Source organism: Mustela nivalis, assembly GCF_964662115.1.
Source record: "Mustela nivalis genome assembly, chromosome: X".
Classification (NCBI taxonomy): Eukaryota; Metazoa; Chordata; class Mammalia; order Carnivora; family Mustelidae; genus Mustela; species Mustela nivalis.
The window spans coordinates 52,936,067-52,952,521 of NC_139040.1; the positions used below are offsets into that span (position 1 = coordinate 52,936,067).

The 16,455-nt window shown below is 34.9% G+C and overlaps 1 protein-coding gene across 5 annotated transcripts in view; it reads right to left on the bottom strand.

Moving 5' to 3' along the window:
* PCDH11X (protocadherin 11 X-linked) overlaps positions 1 to 16,455 on the bottom strand; it is a 421,474-nt gene that overhangs the window by 262,975 nt on the left and 142,044 nt on the right. The gene's annotated exons all lie outside the window — the stretch shown is intronic.

The window sequence follows — 16,455 nt, forward strand, 5'->3', positions numbered from 1 at the left end:
GTACTTTGAGCTTTATCCCAGAAAAATGGGTTGACTTTAAAGATCTAAAATTTAGGGATTTGGTGTGGCAGAGACCCATGCTGGTCTTTGGAGGTGTGTGTGTGTGTGTGTGTGTGTGTGTGTGTGGCAGGGGGTGGGGGGAGTCACTCCTCTGGCATGATGCAGGTTTGACCCAGAAAGGCAGTGTTGCCAAAGCACAAGGGTGTGGAATTTGGAACAAAGCAGGTTAAACAACACTGTCTGGGTTAGTCATCCTCAGCAGGTGGCTCTGCACCTATACTGAAGGGCAGAGGGGAGAAATGGCACCCACAGTCTTTTTTTTTTCCTGGTAAAGCAGGGCCACCTTTCACAGATGTGCTCCAAGAAGAGGGAATGGTCTCACTATGTTTACCTTAGGCAATCCTCAGATGTACCATCTGCCCCATGGTTGTTTGCCTGCCTTCTTTCCAGGAGTAGGGCAGCATCCTCTGTTCTCTACCTCAGCCAAGCCCACAAACTTTTAAAACTGGTATTTGAGACCCTCATTGCAAAAACTCTCAAAAATAAGTCCTTATTTTTCTAGCCAATGGCTTTGGGGAAGTGTTCTCCTTGTGCTAACCCCTGTGTGTTCCACTTTCTGTTACCTTTCTCTATGACTGGGCCTCCCTCCTATCTGCAGCTCCCATGATCACATCTCTGCACCGAAACCACATCTCTGCACTTCCTACCTTCTTCACTGGGGCTTGTTATCTCATAATTATGCAGTTTTCCTATCAGTCCTCAGGTTGATTTCTTGGGTATCCAGAATGATTTGATAGTTATCTAGCTGTGTTCTTGTGTAGGAACAAGTCACTAGGGTCCTGCTACTATGTCACCATTTTAGCTCCCTTAACATAAGTCCTAAACCTCATTTTATTTATCCACTCATCAGCTGATGGACATTTGAGTTGTTTCTAACTTTTGGCTACTGTATGTTAATAGTCATGTACTGGATGCAATCATAAATACATAATAATGACACACACACACATACACAGATGCAAACATTCCATTATTTCTGCTTATATTGTTAGTTTAGTTTTGTTTTGTTTTGGCAATCCTGATAAAGAGGAAAAGGGAAAGATAATTCTTTCTTGTAGAATGTTCTGGGATCACTAGGACATAAGTTTAAATGGACTTTCTTAAGGCATTCTTAAGTAGGTTTCTACTTATAATTTAAGCATTTTAAAATTAGACAAGATACAATTTCCTACATCAAGGTATACTCAGTGTATAAATACAGATCTCATAGTCCTTTATGCAAATGATTTTTCTCATACATTTTCCCCCTAGTGGGCATTTGTTTAAATTATAGCATTTAAAAGGCTCATCTATTTGTAATTTACTTTACCTTTTATAAACTTGCAATATACTCTGGAGCTTTCAACAGCCTTACTTCATTATTTTTCTATGTTGCCAGAAGGCAAACCACCATTTTTTTTTTAACACAGCAACAATAAATGGAAGCTCTAGGATGTTAGAGCTACATTAAAGTGGCTCCCATGAATTACCCTGTATACTGTCTCCATCTAAAATTTCAACAAGTCTAATGATTCTACATAAGAATGAATAATTGAATATTATTAAGATATACCTCATACAAAGTTATAAGATAGTAAATGATAAGGAACAGAAAAAGCATTCTTACAGTTCATAAAAATAGATTAAAACCATAACTTATTAACTTATAATGAGCTAAAAGACATTAATATAATTGTACAAGATATGAGAGAACAACATAAAATAGAGCTTAAAATTATAAAGCTAAGATGATAAGACTTGAGGAAATATTACAAATGAAAGAAAATTAATTAAATTTTCCTTCTAAACTGGAAGAAATAAAAAAAAAAAACAGGTAATTGAAGTCAAATAGAGAAAAGACCTAATAAATAAAAAAGAAATTAAAAAAGAGAGGATAATGGTTTTATAGAATGTGTTAAATACTGAAACAGGTAAAGAAGATACATTGTACTCCATTAGGAGTCACTGAAGGAGAAAGTCAAACCAAAGAAACAGAACAAATAAAAACTGAACAAAAAATTGGGATATTGAAAGACCACACTATACTACATGCCTCAAAGCATCAACTCAGAATGATGAGTTCCAGTATCTATTCTTAAAAAAAAACAAAAAAAGATTTTATTTATTTATTTCAAAAAGAGAGTGAGGTAGAGCACAAGGTGGGGAAGACAAAGGGAGAAGCAGACTCCCCGCTGAGCAGGGAACCCAAAGTGCAGCTTGATCCCAGGACTCCTAGATCAAGACTCCAGCCAAATACAAATGCTTAGCCAATTGAACCACCCAGGCATCTCTATATTCTTTTAAAATTACTAGAATTATTTACTAAGGAGGATAAAAAATATTCTGGGCACATCCAAGAGAATGACTTATTAGGGAATGAAACATTATCATAATTTTTTTTTTTTTAGTAGTAATGATGACAGCAGAGAATGGAGTATATGATAGTTTTATATCCTGCAAAAATGGTTTTCAATTCCAAAGACCAATATAAAAAAAAAACTCGAATTATTACTTCCATTAATGATCCAAGATTGCATTGGAGAATGAACTTAAGACAATGAAAATGAGTGGAGAAACTTAAAAACTAACAAACACTATTACTAAACATTAAATGTGCAGCTATTATAGAATGAAGACTGAATTAGGACTAAAAGAGAATGTAAAAAGTATATTTTCTATACTAATGTAAATATAGTACAAGTATTTTTTTTTTAATTTTTAAGGTTTTATTTATTTATTTGACAGAGAGAGAGAACGAGCATAAGCAGAGGGAGTGGCACGTGGAGGGAGAGGGAGAAGCAGGTTCAGAGTCCAACATGGGACTTGATCCAGGGACCTTAGGATTGTGACCTGAGCTGAAAGCAGATGCTTAATCAACTGAGCCACCCAGGTGCTACAAGTAAAAGTCTTTTAAAAATCATGCACAATAAAAAGGAATAGCTAGAAATATTTTTTACCTTTTTTTTCAATTATTATATTACCCATGTTAATATAGGTATTATTATCCAAAATTATTGAAGGAGTAATATTGGATGAAGCAAATAATAATCATAGACTATTCTGATAAACTTGTTGAATCACTATTATGCATTTGAAACTAATGTAACATTGTGTGTCAAATATATTCAAAAAATTTGAAAAAGAAAGAAATTACAGATGTAAAACAGAAGACATTATATTAAAAATTGTGTGGACATAAATTTGAAAAAAATAGTATAAATTTATGTTGTGTTTTGTCTTTAAATATGTGTGTCCAAGTACACACACACACACACACACACACACAAACATATTTCACAACTTTGTCCAGTGTAAAGTCCTAGAAAAATGATCCAAACCTTAGCAATGAGGATCTGAGCATACAGATTATGGTTTCAGAACATTACCCAATAAAAGAAAAAAGGCTCTCTTGGAATAATGGCAGATTCAAAGTCAACAGCAGGAAATGTATAAGGCAGTGATCCTCGATCATTTTATCTTACCAGATAGCAAATATCTATCAAGATTATTAAGGTCATGTCAAAAGGACTCAAAAGCCAACTTGAAAAAGCTCTACCAGCCAAAAATTGGACAATTAAAAATTGGACCTTTTTTATTAACCATCAATAAAAATAAGAATCACAGTGCAATGAAACACATAAAAATGTTTAAATCTATAAAATCATAATGATATGAAAATTATCTACTTGGTGTCTCTTTCAGAATGACAGAATCAATTCATTGTCTTAGAAACTGGTAACTAAAGTAAAAGAATCATTCACTTACCTTTTTATATATATATATATAATTGGAATTATACCATTGGACAACCAAAAAACAGGTAAGGAGAAGCACATCTTTATAAAAATGTCCCCAGTAATAAATGTAAACCAATGATAGAATTAAAATATCACCATGTTGAAATCACCAGCATATTAGTGGATCTGGGCACTAAGCATCAAAATTTCTCATATCACAAAAATGATATAAATAATGGAGTAGGTGTACATTTTCTTTTTCCTTCTGCTAACTTCAACAAAAATCTCTTGGAATTATATATAAACCAAACATAAAGAGTCTAAAAAGTGGACAGAGGGCAGACTAGTGGCTAGGGATCTCAGAACCCAAGGCCGGGCATAGTGGTGAGATCCCTGGGCTTTTGTTTTGTTTTTTCCTCCTCATATATGCAGTTGGTAACCTGGAAATGCCAACAGACACAGACCAAAAAAGTCCCATCAAAAACCTACTGTCAGTAACAAAAAGTACTGAAAAGGAATGGCTTAATGCGAAAGACAATAGTACACAATAACCTCTTCATTCCACCTTAAAAAACTCAGTGGATGGTTTCAACATGAGAATGGAAGGGACAGAAGAAAGAATCAGATAACTTGAAGAAAAATAAATAAAATTTATTCAGTTTGAACAACAGTGGGAAATTAGATGTCAAAAAAGTGAACAGAGCCTCAGGGACTTGTAGGACTATAAAAAGTATTTAGTATTCATATCATTAGAATTCTGCATTGAAAGAAGAGGCCTGAAAAGTTATCTGAAGAAATAATTTTATAAAATTTTCCAAATTTACTAAAAAAAAATTTTACAGATTCCAGAAGCTGAGTAAACACAATCAAGTGTATTTTCTTTAAGACTTCTGAGAACTTTGAATATGTTATAATGCATTACAGAAATCAGAATTTGACAAACTGATTAAATATGCAACTTTTTTCCCCAAAAGTGTAGTTATGGGCTATGCCACCATCTCTCACCTGAGATTGATCAACATCATCCATTAATTCTTTTCTTTTTTCTTTTACAAGATATGTTGGGAAATAAATGAGAGTATTTTTTTCTTTTTTTCTTTTCTTTTTGGTTTGAGAAAAGTAAGCAGCATTGGAATAAAGATGGATGGACTATTTCAAGGTCTCTGAGCATCATAGAGGGCAATGTCCCTTTGAAGGATGTGTGAGAAAAATTATTATCTAATAAAACAGTGTCTAAATAAGCTTCTCTGCGTTTTGAACAGCTATCTAAACCCTACTAGCAGAATTTTCCCTTGTGTTTTAAATGTTTGTCTTCTAAAAAAATGACTTTAATATTTTCACAGATCACAAATAAAACAACAGAATCACCACCAAACTATGGGGGACACAAAGATGAATAAGACATGGTTCCTCTCCAAAGGAAACATCTTTTCTATTGTAAGAGGTTTTTTTTTAATTTTTTTAATGGACCATAAGGGTGTTTCAATGTTTCATTACTTAAACCTCAGAGGAATAAAAGCTACTTAATTCTATATTTTTTTTACTTTTTGTATATTTTTTTAAAAATTTTAATAAACGTATAATATATTATTAGCCCCAGGGGTACAGGTCTGTGAATTGCCAGGTTTACACACTTAACACCACTCACCATAGCACATACCCTCCCCAGTGTCCATAACCCCACCACCCTCTCCTCCCTCCCTCCCAGCAATCTTGTTTGTTTTGTGAGATTAAGAGTTGCTTACAGTTTGACTCCCTCCTGATCCCATCTTGTTTCATTTATCCTTTTCCTACTCCCCTAGCCCCCCACATTGCATCTCCACTTCCTCATATCAGGGAGATCATATGATAGTTGTTGTTCTCCAATTGACTTATTTTGCTAAGCATAATACCCTCTAGTTCCATCCACATCATCGCAAATGGCAGGATTTCATTTCTTTTGATGGCTGCATAGTATTCCATTGTATATATATACCACTTCTTCTTTATCCATTCATCTGTTGATGGACATCTAAGTTCTTTCCATAGTTTGGTTATTGTGGACATTGCTGCTATAAACATCTGGGTGTGCATGGCACTTCAGACCACTACATTTGTATCTTTAGGGTAAATACCCAGTAGTGCAATTGCTGGGTCCTAGGGTAGCTCTATTTTCAACTTTTTGAGAAATCACCATGCCGTTTTCCAGAGTAGTTGCATCAGCTTGCATTCCCACCAACAGTGTAGAAGGGTTCTCCTTTCTCCACATCCTTGCCAGCATTTGTCATTTCCTGACTTGTTAATTTTAGTCGCTCTGACTGGTGTGAGGTGGTAACTCATTGTGGTTTTGATTTGTATTTCCCTGATGCCGACTGATATGGAGCACTTTTTCATGTGTCTGTTGGCCATCTGGATGTCTTCTTTGCAGAAATGTCTGTTCATGTCTTCTGCCTATTTCTTGATTGGATTATGTGTTCTTTGGGTGTTGAGTTTGATAATTCTTTATAGATTTTGGATACTAGCCCTTTATCTTATATATCATTTGCAAATATCTTCTCCCATTCTGTCAGTTGTCTTTTGGTTTTGTTAACTCTTTCTTTGCTGTGCAAAGGATTTTGATCTTGGTCAAGTCCCAATAGTTCATTTTTGCCCTTGCTTCCCTTGCCTTTGGCGATGTTCCTTGGAAGAAGTTGCTGCAGCTAAGGTCAAAGAGGTTCCTGCCTGTGTTCTCCTCAAGGATTTTGATGGATTCCTTTCGCACATTGAGGTCCTTCATCAGTTTGGAATCTATTTTCATGTGTAGTGTATAGAAATGGTCCAGTTTCATTTTTCTGCATATGGCTATCCAATTTTCCCAACGCCATTTGTTGAACAGGATGTCTTTTCTCCATTGGACATTCTTTCCTGCGTTGTCAAAGATTAGTTGACCATAGAGTTGAGGGTCTACTTCTGGGCTCTCTATTCTGTTCCATTGATCTATGTGTTTTTGTGCCAGTACTGTACTGTCTTGATGATGGCAGCTTTGTAATAGAGCTTGAAGTCTGGAATTGTGATGCCACCAACTTCGGCTTTCTTTTTTAACATTCCTCTGACTATTTAAGGTCTTTTCTGGTTCCATATAAATTTTAGGATTACATCTTCCATTTATTTGAAAAAAATGGGTGGGTTCTTGATAGGGATTGCATTAAATGTGTAGATTGCTTTAGGTAGCATAGACATTTTCACAATATTTGTTCTTCCAATCCAGGAGCATGGAACATTTTTCCATTTCTTTGTGTCTTCCTCAATTTCTTTCATGAGTACTTTATAGTTTTCTGAGCATAGATTCTTTGCCTCTTTGGTTAGGTTTATTCTTAGGTATCTTATGGTCTTGGGTGCAATTGTAAATGGGTTTGACTCCTTAATTTCTCTTTCTTCTGTCTTGTTGTTCGTGTAAAGGAATGCAACTGATTTCTGTGCATTGATTTTATATCCTGACACATTAATAAATTTCTGTACAAGTTCTAGAAGATTTGGTGTAATCTTTTGTGTTTCCCACATATAGTATCATATCATCTGCAAAGAGTGATAGCCTGACTTCTTCTTTGCTGATTTGGATGCCTTTAATTTCTTTTTGTTGTCTGATTGCTGAGGCTAGGCTTCTAGTACTATGTTGAATGGCAGTGGTGATAATGGACATCCCTGCCGTGTCCCTGACCTCAGCAGAAATGCTCTCAGTTTTTTTCCATTGAGAATGGTATTTGTGGTGGGTTTTTCATAGATGGATTTGATGATATTGAGGTGTGTGCCCTCTATCCCTACACTTTGAAGAGTTTTGATCAGGAGGGGGTGCTGTAGAAAGCTAGTTAATTCTTAAAGGGGTTTATTAAATTAATGATATTTTACTTAAAGGAAAACCAAAATGACTTGTTGACTGAGTACAATAATTTATTTCAGTATGAAATGTCCAGCTATGAATAAAAAATGATTTATTAAGCTAAGTCATAAAATTGGCTTTTATCACAAACCATCTGTGTTTTTGAAATGCAAATAAAAACCATTTTATAGTAATATTTAATTTGTTTCAAATGTTTTTTTTTTCTTGTGGATCTCTCAATATTTTCTCTTTTTAAATATTTTATTTATTTGTTAGAGAGCTATAGAGATCACAAGCAGAGGGAACAGTAGGCAGAAGGAGAAGGAGAAGCAGGTTACCTGTTGAGCAGATAGCCAGAGGTGGGGCTTGATCTCAGGACCCTGGGATCATGACCTGAGTTGAAGGCAGATGCTGAACTGACTGAGCCACCCAAGCACTCCTCAGTGTTTTATTTCTTAAAATGAAAAGTTATTTTTAACTATAAAATTCTTAATATTTAGTGAATTATGAGTTTTATATTCATTATGTTCTTTTTCATTATATAATGTAAAATATTCATATTGAATAGCATGACTAATATATAACTATTTTAATAAATATAAACTTAAAAGCATACCAACCTGTGAGATTTAAAGCTTTTATGTAAACATTTTCTAGATGTATTCATTGTGACCTAGATAAATGGTGAACAGTAGACTCTCATCAAGTCAAATGGTGAATAGTAGACACTCATAAAGTCTAATAATGTTAAACTCAACTTAATGTTATTTGATTAAGAACTAAAATGTTTGGCAAATAATAAGTGCTCAACAAATACTTGCTAAATATTGAACTCTTTCTTTTTTGTATGACATAGATTTCATTTTTAAGTCTTGTTCTATATAAAATATATCCATCACATTATTTTATGATGATATTATTGACTGAATTGGTGTGATTGCATTGCCAATTCATTTGCTTAGGCAAACATTTAGATAGTTGAGAGAAAGACTTTACTTCCACACATTGAGATAGGACAGAAAAATGGCCCCCATTGATGTCCACTCCCTCAATCCTAGGACCTGTGATAATGTTACCTAACATGGCAAAAGGAACTTGGCAGATACAATTTAGATTAAGTTCTTGGAATTGAGGAGATTATTCTGGATTATGAAAATGGGCCCAGGCTAATCACCTGAATTCTTAAAAGAAGAAAACCTTTCCAGATTTTCCTGGACTCAATAAAAGGGAGATATGAGGAAAACAAGGGTGAAAGGGAGGCAATATTTTCACTTTGAAGATAGAAGAAAGGACCATGAACCACGGAATGTGAGTGGCCAATAGAAGCTAGTAAAAGCAAAGAAACAGATTCTCCCCTACAGCCTCCAAAGAGGAATATGGATCTGTTACCACCATGATTTTAGTCCACTGACAACTTTGTGGTTTTCTAATCTTCAGAATTGTAAGATAATGTATTTGAGTTGCTTTAATCCACTAAACTTGTGATAATCTGTCATGGAAGTAACAGAAAACTAATACATGTACATATAATTCAATTGCTGCATACTAACATTATCATAATATCAATAACATGTTATAAAATTGTTGATTCACACAGAATTCCACATAAAGCTGGCACATTTATGACTCAATTAATTTAAATCTATATTAACCTTATTTTCTTAAAATAATCTGAATTCTTAGATTTTTTTGTGTGTAGTGGACATAATTAAAATGGTACCCAATGAAACAGTGGCATTTGAAGCTGCCAACATTTTTAGATAAGTTGGTTTACTTCTTGCTTACTTCCTCCCATCAAATTAATTTTCATGAAGAGGCTAAGGTTAATTCTGCCAAAATAAGCTTATTTGAGCTAATCATGGAAAGAAATAGATTCCTAAGGAATTGAGCCAGTTAAGAAAGTATGGGAAGAAGAATATGCTGTCCTCACTGTGGTAAGATATATCTTTGTGGGAGGTTGGAAAACATCTGGGCTTCATGAAACCATTTGGTGAAAGACATGATTTTCCACAAGACATTTCTTCAAGTTCTTAAAAAAAAGATGAATTTTAAAAAGCAATTTTTATACTGGCATTTAACTTAGTCTTTAGCTTATTTTTTTTATTCTGAATAAATTTAAGCTTCCCTATATAATGGATTTCAAGTTAGATTTTTTTTTATTTTTTATAATGAGTACCCTTTACTTCTGAAATTTTAATTACGTGAATTTACAAAATAAGAAAGAAGAGATGTATTTAACAGATAACTACAGGAGAGAAGCGGAGTTAAGATGGCAGAGCAGTAGGAGGACCTAATGTTGGCCACATTGCTTGATCATAGCTAGCTAAATATGAGGTCATTCTGAACCCAGGAAATTAATCTGAGAACTATGTGAACAAGTTGGCACACTGGAGGAAGAAATGAGGCCACATCGTAGAAAGCAGGAGATACAGAACTGTGATTTGGGAGAGAAAATAATGGCCAATGCTGCAGAGGGAAGGGAGCCCTTATCAGGGAGACAGAGGAGAAAGAGAGAGAGACAGAGACACACAGAGAGAGCAGGACACAAGGCATTGCACAAGAAAAACACTCCCCAAAACCACTGACTGGGAATTAATTCTTAAATAATTCTTAAATTCATTATTAAATTAATGAAACTTTACTTAAAGGAAAAACAAAATGACTTGTTGACTGAGTACAATAATTTATTTCAGTAAGAAATTGTCCAGTTATGAATAAAACATGATTTACTAAGCTCAATCATAAAATTTGTTTTTATCACAAACCATCTGCATTTTTGAAATGCAAATAAAAACAATTTTATGGTAATATTTAATTTGTTTCCAATGGTTTCTCCTTTTTTTTTTTTCGTGTGGATCTCTCAATATTTTGTTTAAGATTTTATTTATTTGGGGACACCTGGCTGACTCAGAAGGTTAAGCTTCTGCCTTTGACTTGGGTCATTATCTCAGGGTCCTTGGATCGAGCCTGATATCAGGCTCACTGCTGAGCAGGGAGCTTGCTTCCCCCTCTCTGCCTACCTGTGATGTCTGTCTATCAAATAAAATCTTCAAAAAATTTTCATTTATTTGTTAGAGAGATAGAACACAAGCAGGGAGAACAGTAAGCAGGAGGAGAGGGAGAAGCAGGCTATCTGCTGAGCAGAGAACCAGATGAGGGGCTTGAACTCAGAACACCAGGATCATGACCTGAGTTGCAGGCACATGCTCCTTTGCCAAGATGGGGCCTGGTGGGTGTAGAGGTGCTTTTGTGGAGAAGGAAGGCAGAGACCTGGGAGTGATCAGTGTGCTTTAAGGATCCCCTGGCCAATGCTGGGAGAGACAGTTGCCCTTCTTGGAGTGCATTTGGGAGAGGTACCACTACCTCTCAGAGGGCAAAAGAGCTAGCGGGCACCATTGAGCTACTCTGTTCATTAACATAGAAAAAAGGGCAGATGATGAGGGCACCTAACCTGGATGTCAGCTTTTTGCTGCATTTTACCATAAACTCCAAGCCCCTGCATGTATGTATTACTGTGCTTCTGGGACAAATTAGTACCAACCACAGAATGGTGAGACTCTCCCCCAGAGGATCAGTATGGGTTCTTGTTACACCAGGTCTATAAAGTTTGGAGTTTTGAAACCCAACCAGTGTGCCTGAGATAAAACACAGGAGCACCCTGCTGACAGGTTGGCAGGCCACTCAGGCACAGATAGGATGAAGGCAGAGATCTGAAGGAAGGATGGGACAAATGAGAGGAAATTGTTGGCTCTTCTGTGAAGGCTTCCTGAGCAGCAACATGTGTGAACTCCCCTCTCCATGAATGAAAGAGCTGGCTAGAACCACTTTTACCCCCACCCATCAGCACAGATATACTTCATTGAAAAGCACAGGGACCACAGTGAAGGCTTGAACTGCTTAGAGCAAGCCCTGACCACTTGTGCTCTGCAGGTGCTTTTTCCTAGCACAACTGTGCCTGAGCAGCAGTGCCCCCCACAAGATCACACAAGCCACCTGCACCCACAAAAGCTACAGACCATAGAGTGCTGCAATGATTCAACTCTAAGGGAAGTAGGATCCAGCCCTTTTAACAAGCAGAATAAAACACACTTAGTCAAAACTTACCATACAGTGGACAAGTTCCAAACACTTCCAACTGCATGCAAGGAGAAACTCTGCAGAGGACTGCCCTGAAGGAAAGAGCAGCTGACAACAGCATAGAGCACAGAGCATACACCAGAAACACTTCTGCTGAAGCATCAAACCCTAGACTGTATATGACCTCTTCTTAACATAGCCATTATTTCCCAGAGCAGGAAACATAAAAGGTTTTCCTAACACAGAGAAGAAAAAGACCCAGAAAAAATGTCAAGATGGAGTAATTCATCCCAAAAGAAAAAACAAGAAATGGTCATGGCCAGGGATCTAATCAAAACAGATATAAGTAATATGCCTAAATTAGAATTTAAAACAACAATCATAGGGATACCAGCTAGGAATGAAAAAAGCATAGAAGGCACAGGGAATCCTTTACAACAGAGATAAAATACCTAAAAACTATGCCAGGCCAAAATTAAAAAAAAAAAATGCTACACCCAAGATACAAAACTGCATGCAATGACCACAAGAATGGGAGAAAAAGAGCAACAAATAAGTGAAATAGAAGATAAAATTATGGAAAATAATGAAGCTGAAAAGAAGGAAAGAACAGCACTGGGTCACAATGTAGACTTAGGGAACTCAGCAACTCCATAAAGTGTAATAATATTCATATCATAGGAGTCATGGTAAAAGAAGAGAGGGAAAAGGGTGCAGAAGGCTTATTTAAGTAAATTACAGCTGAAGACTTCCCTAATCTGAGGAAGAAATCAGACATCCAAATCCAGGAGGCACAGAGAACTCCCATCAAAATCAACAAAAGCAGGGGCACTTGGGTGGCTGTTGGTTAAGCAACCAACTTGAGCTCAAGTCATGACCCCGGGGTCCTGGGATGGAGACCCACATTGGGCTCCCTGTCAGAAGGGAGCCTGCTTCTATTTCTTCCTGCTGCTCCCCTGCTTGTGTGCTCTTTCTTTCTCTGTTAAATATATATATACATATATGTATATATATGTGTGTGTGTCTATACATATATACATATATATGTGTGTGTGTGTGTATATATATATATATATATATATATATATATATATGAAATAAAGCAGGTCAACACGAAGACATACAGTAGTAGAACTGGCAAAATACAGAGATAAGGAAAAAATCCTGAGTGCAGCAAGGAAAAAGAAATCCCTAACTTACAAAGAAAGACAAATAAGGTTAACAGAAGATCTCTCCACAGGAACTTGGCAGGCTGAAAGAAACTGGCAGGATATATTCAAAATGCTGAATGGGAAAACAATATGCATCCAAGAATACTTTAACCAGCAAGGCTGTCATTCAGAATAGGAGAGAAAAATCTTCCCCATAAAAAGCAAACAAAAAATAAGCAAACTTAAATGAATATTACACTATATGTTAACTAACTAGAAACTAAATAAATACTTGAAACAAAAAGTTCAGTTGGGGAGGAGCCTATTTCCTCTTGAAAGAAGGAAAGAAGAAAAAAAAAGAAAGGAGAACGAAGGAAGGAAGGAAGGAAGAAGAAAGGAAGAAAGAAAGGGAAAGAAAGAGGGAGGGATGGAGGAAGGAAAGGAGGGAGAGTGGGAGAGATGGAGGAAGAAAAGGGGAAAGAAGAATAAAAAGTACAGATATAAGAAAAATAAACAAAAATCTCAGAAAAAAATCCTTGAGTTTCTTTTGAAATATTGCAAGAGAAAACGCTATAAAGGCAAAATAGATTTTGAGCATGTTTTCCTGTGCATATCACAGATGGAATATTCAAGTGTATAAACCCAGTGGACTTCCATTTCTAGTGATATTGCAAAATAAATAATGTGAAAATTCCCCTTTAAAAAGATTCACAGAATTATAGGATAAAACATAACAACATCCCTTTAAATGTAATACTGAGAGCACAAGAAAAGAAAAGCAATCCTTAAGTGACAAAAAAAAAAAAAAATGAACAACAAAAACACTGTTGATTATGTTTTGGGGAAGGAGGGATTTATAGGTCTTCAAACTAAGGGGCTTGTGATTCAATTGCAAGGAAAAGGCATGAACTTAAGTCTTAGGTTCACATGATGTGGGAAGTTGTAAAGGAGATTCCTGATTAAAGCCAAAACCTCTAAAGAACTATATATACTATATATACATTGGATTAAAAAAATATCCTTCAGAGCAGTGAAACTCCAAGAATCTGTGCTTATCTTTTTTTTTTTTTTTTTTGTTTAAACAACAGACATTTGTTTCTTACAGTTCTAGAGGCTGGGAAATCCCAAGATCAAAGTGCTGGCAAATCCTGGTGAAGGTCCAATTCCTGGTGTAGACAGCTGTTTTCTCACTGTGCTGCACTCATATGACCTTTCCTCAGTGTATGCATGGAGAAAGAAATCTCTTCTTATAATCTCTATCTTCCACTTCTATATATGGGTACTGTTCCCATCATGAGTGTCCCACCCTCATGACCTAATCTGTGCTTATCTTAATCTGATATCTAGCTAAGAAAAAGAAGTCTGTCTTGAGAATTTATAAACACAGGTCTGTTTAACAAGTTGTGGTATAAGTTTATACCACTTATATGGTCTAAGGATGCCAAAAGTAAGAAGTTAAGCAGTGGTTCTCAGCAGTTAATACTCCTGTGTTTCCTGGTGACAGTAAACTTAAAACACTCATCTAAAGAATTCAGGTTCAAAATAAAATAGGAAAGTTAAAGAGGAATGAAGAAGTGGAAAGAAAGGATATTGATTTTTTATATGTCAAGTTTTAATACTCATTTGACTTATCGATTAAAGGATTATAAAAATACATGTTCACTTTTCTGTTTAAAAGTAGATTTATAAACACAGAGGTGGGAAAATTTAAGTCATAGAATGTCAAGAAATTTTGACAAAATTTCAAGAAAATTTAAGAATGTCAAGAATATGACATTAAGATAAATTGGTGAAGACTTGCTCAATTTTCATAAATAAATTTATGTCTGACAATAAAGTAGAAATATTTTATACTTCTAAATTTTATATATTTTACTTAGCAAAATAACTAGAACAAAAATTTAGAAATAAATGAGACTAAAGTGAAAGAAAGTAAGCAATTATGGGAAATGTTAATATACTTCTTTAAAATTTTGATGTGTATAAAAGAGGAAATAAATATATGAATAAATAAATAAATAAATAATGAAAGTTCAATCCATGCAGAATAAGATCCACAGACAAATCTTCTTTGGAAACAATTTACATATTCAAAATTTACCATAAAAAAGCAACAACATCAATAGTCCTGTTGTTACCTCCAGGAACTTTTGAGAATCATTATCTAGATCAAAATAAGTATCTTTAAATCAATTTAAAAATTAGCAAAAATTTTTTAAAAAAGCAAAGAAGACATTATCACAAAACACACACATATTTTAAGAGATTAAACTAGTTAAAAGGAATAAATATATAGGTATTGAAATTAAAATCTAGCAGAATATTTAAAAAGTGAAAATCTCCATATTGATACAATTCTAATGAATAAAAATCTATTAAACATTTTTAATAAGGTAATATAGTAAAAATAAGATAGTTATGCCATAGATTTTCACTTAAAAATAATATAACAATGTCAAGTTTAAAGTGTTTTACTAACTTATAGAAGCCTAGTTGTATATTTGTATCCCTCCAAAAGAGAAAAACAACTTCCATATGAAGTATGCAGCAATTAATTCAAATGATCAATAGTCAACTCAAATTGAAGACTTTAAACATAATATTAAATGTTAACAGTGCAATAAGACCATAGTCCATGATATTTCTATGACAAATATTTTCTATAAATGTTACAGTCAATTTTCTATGATACTATTTTTTTTGTCTACAGCTTACAACATCTTTTTACAAACCTTAATTTCTTATGTAGTCTTCATTTTATTAAATTGGCTTTATTGGTAGTATGTATGGTTAAGTGATCAAAAAATACAATTTCTGAATTGAATTTTATATTTTTCTGCAACAATGGTAGTCAGTGGAAGAATCTTCAAGTAGTCCCTCATGAATTTTTACCAGATCTTGCATTATCATAGACTTCCAGACCAACTTAGGAACCACAACTATATATCCCTGTTGAATACTTGATTTTTATAAGTTCAAACCAAGTTGGATTAAAAAGGAAAGGATTAGGGGCACCTGGGTGGCTCAGTGGGTTAAGGCCTCTGCCTTCGGCTCGGGTCATGATCCCAGGGTCCTGGGATCGAGCCCCGCATGGGGATCTCTGCTCAGCAGGGAGCCTGCTTCCCTTCCTCTCTCTGCCTGCCTCTCTGCCTACTTGTGGTCTCTCTGTCAAATAAATAAATAAAATCTTTAAAAAAAAATAAAAAGGAAAGGATTAGCTTAGATATTGATCAGTTTGGTGGAACTTGATTTGTCTTCATTTTTCCCTTATTCAGTTCCTCATTTAGTGATTGAATGGGAAGGTGATATAATAATAATAACAACAACAGCAGCAATAACTAACCTCTTGCTTATAGCAATGGAGAGTTCACTATTGCACATTTATTAACTGTAAGATTTTTCACTATACCATATGTTTCCTGAGGACATGGAACAAATCTTGCTCTCTATATATACCCAAAGCCTAGCACAGAATTTCAAAAATAACATTTTTTGAAAGTAGTAATGCAATTTTATCTTTTTTATACTTCTCAAGGCAACACACAATAAACTATAAAATCCCTACTTTTGCTACTTGTCACTTTTAAAAAAGTTTTTCCTAAGGTATCCATGAAAA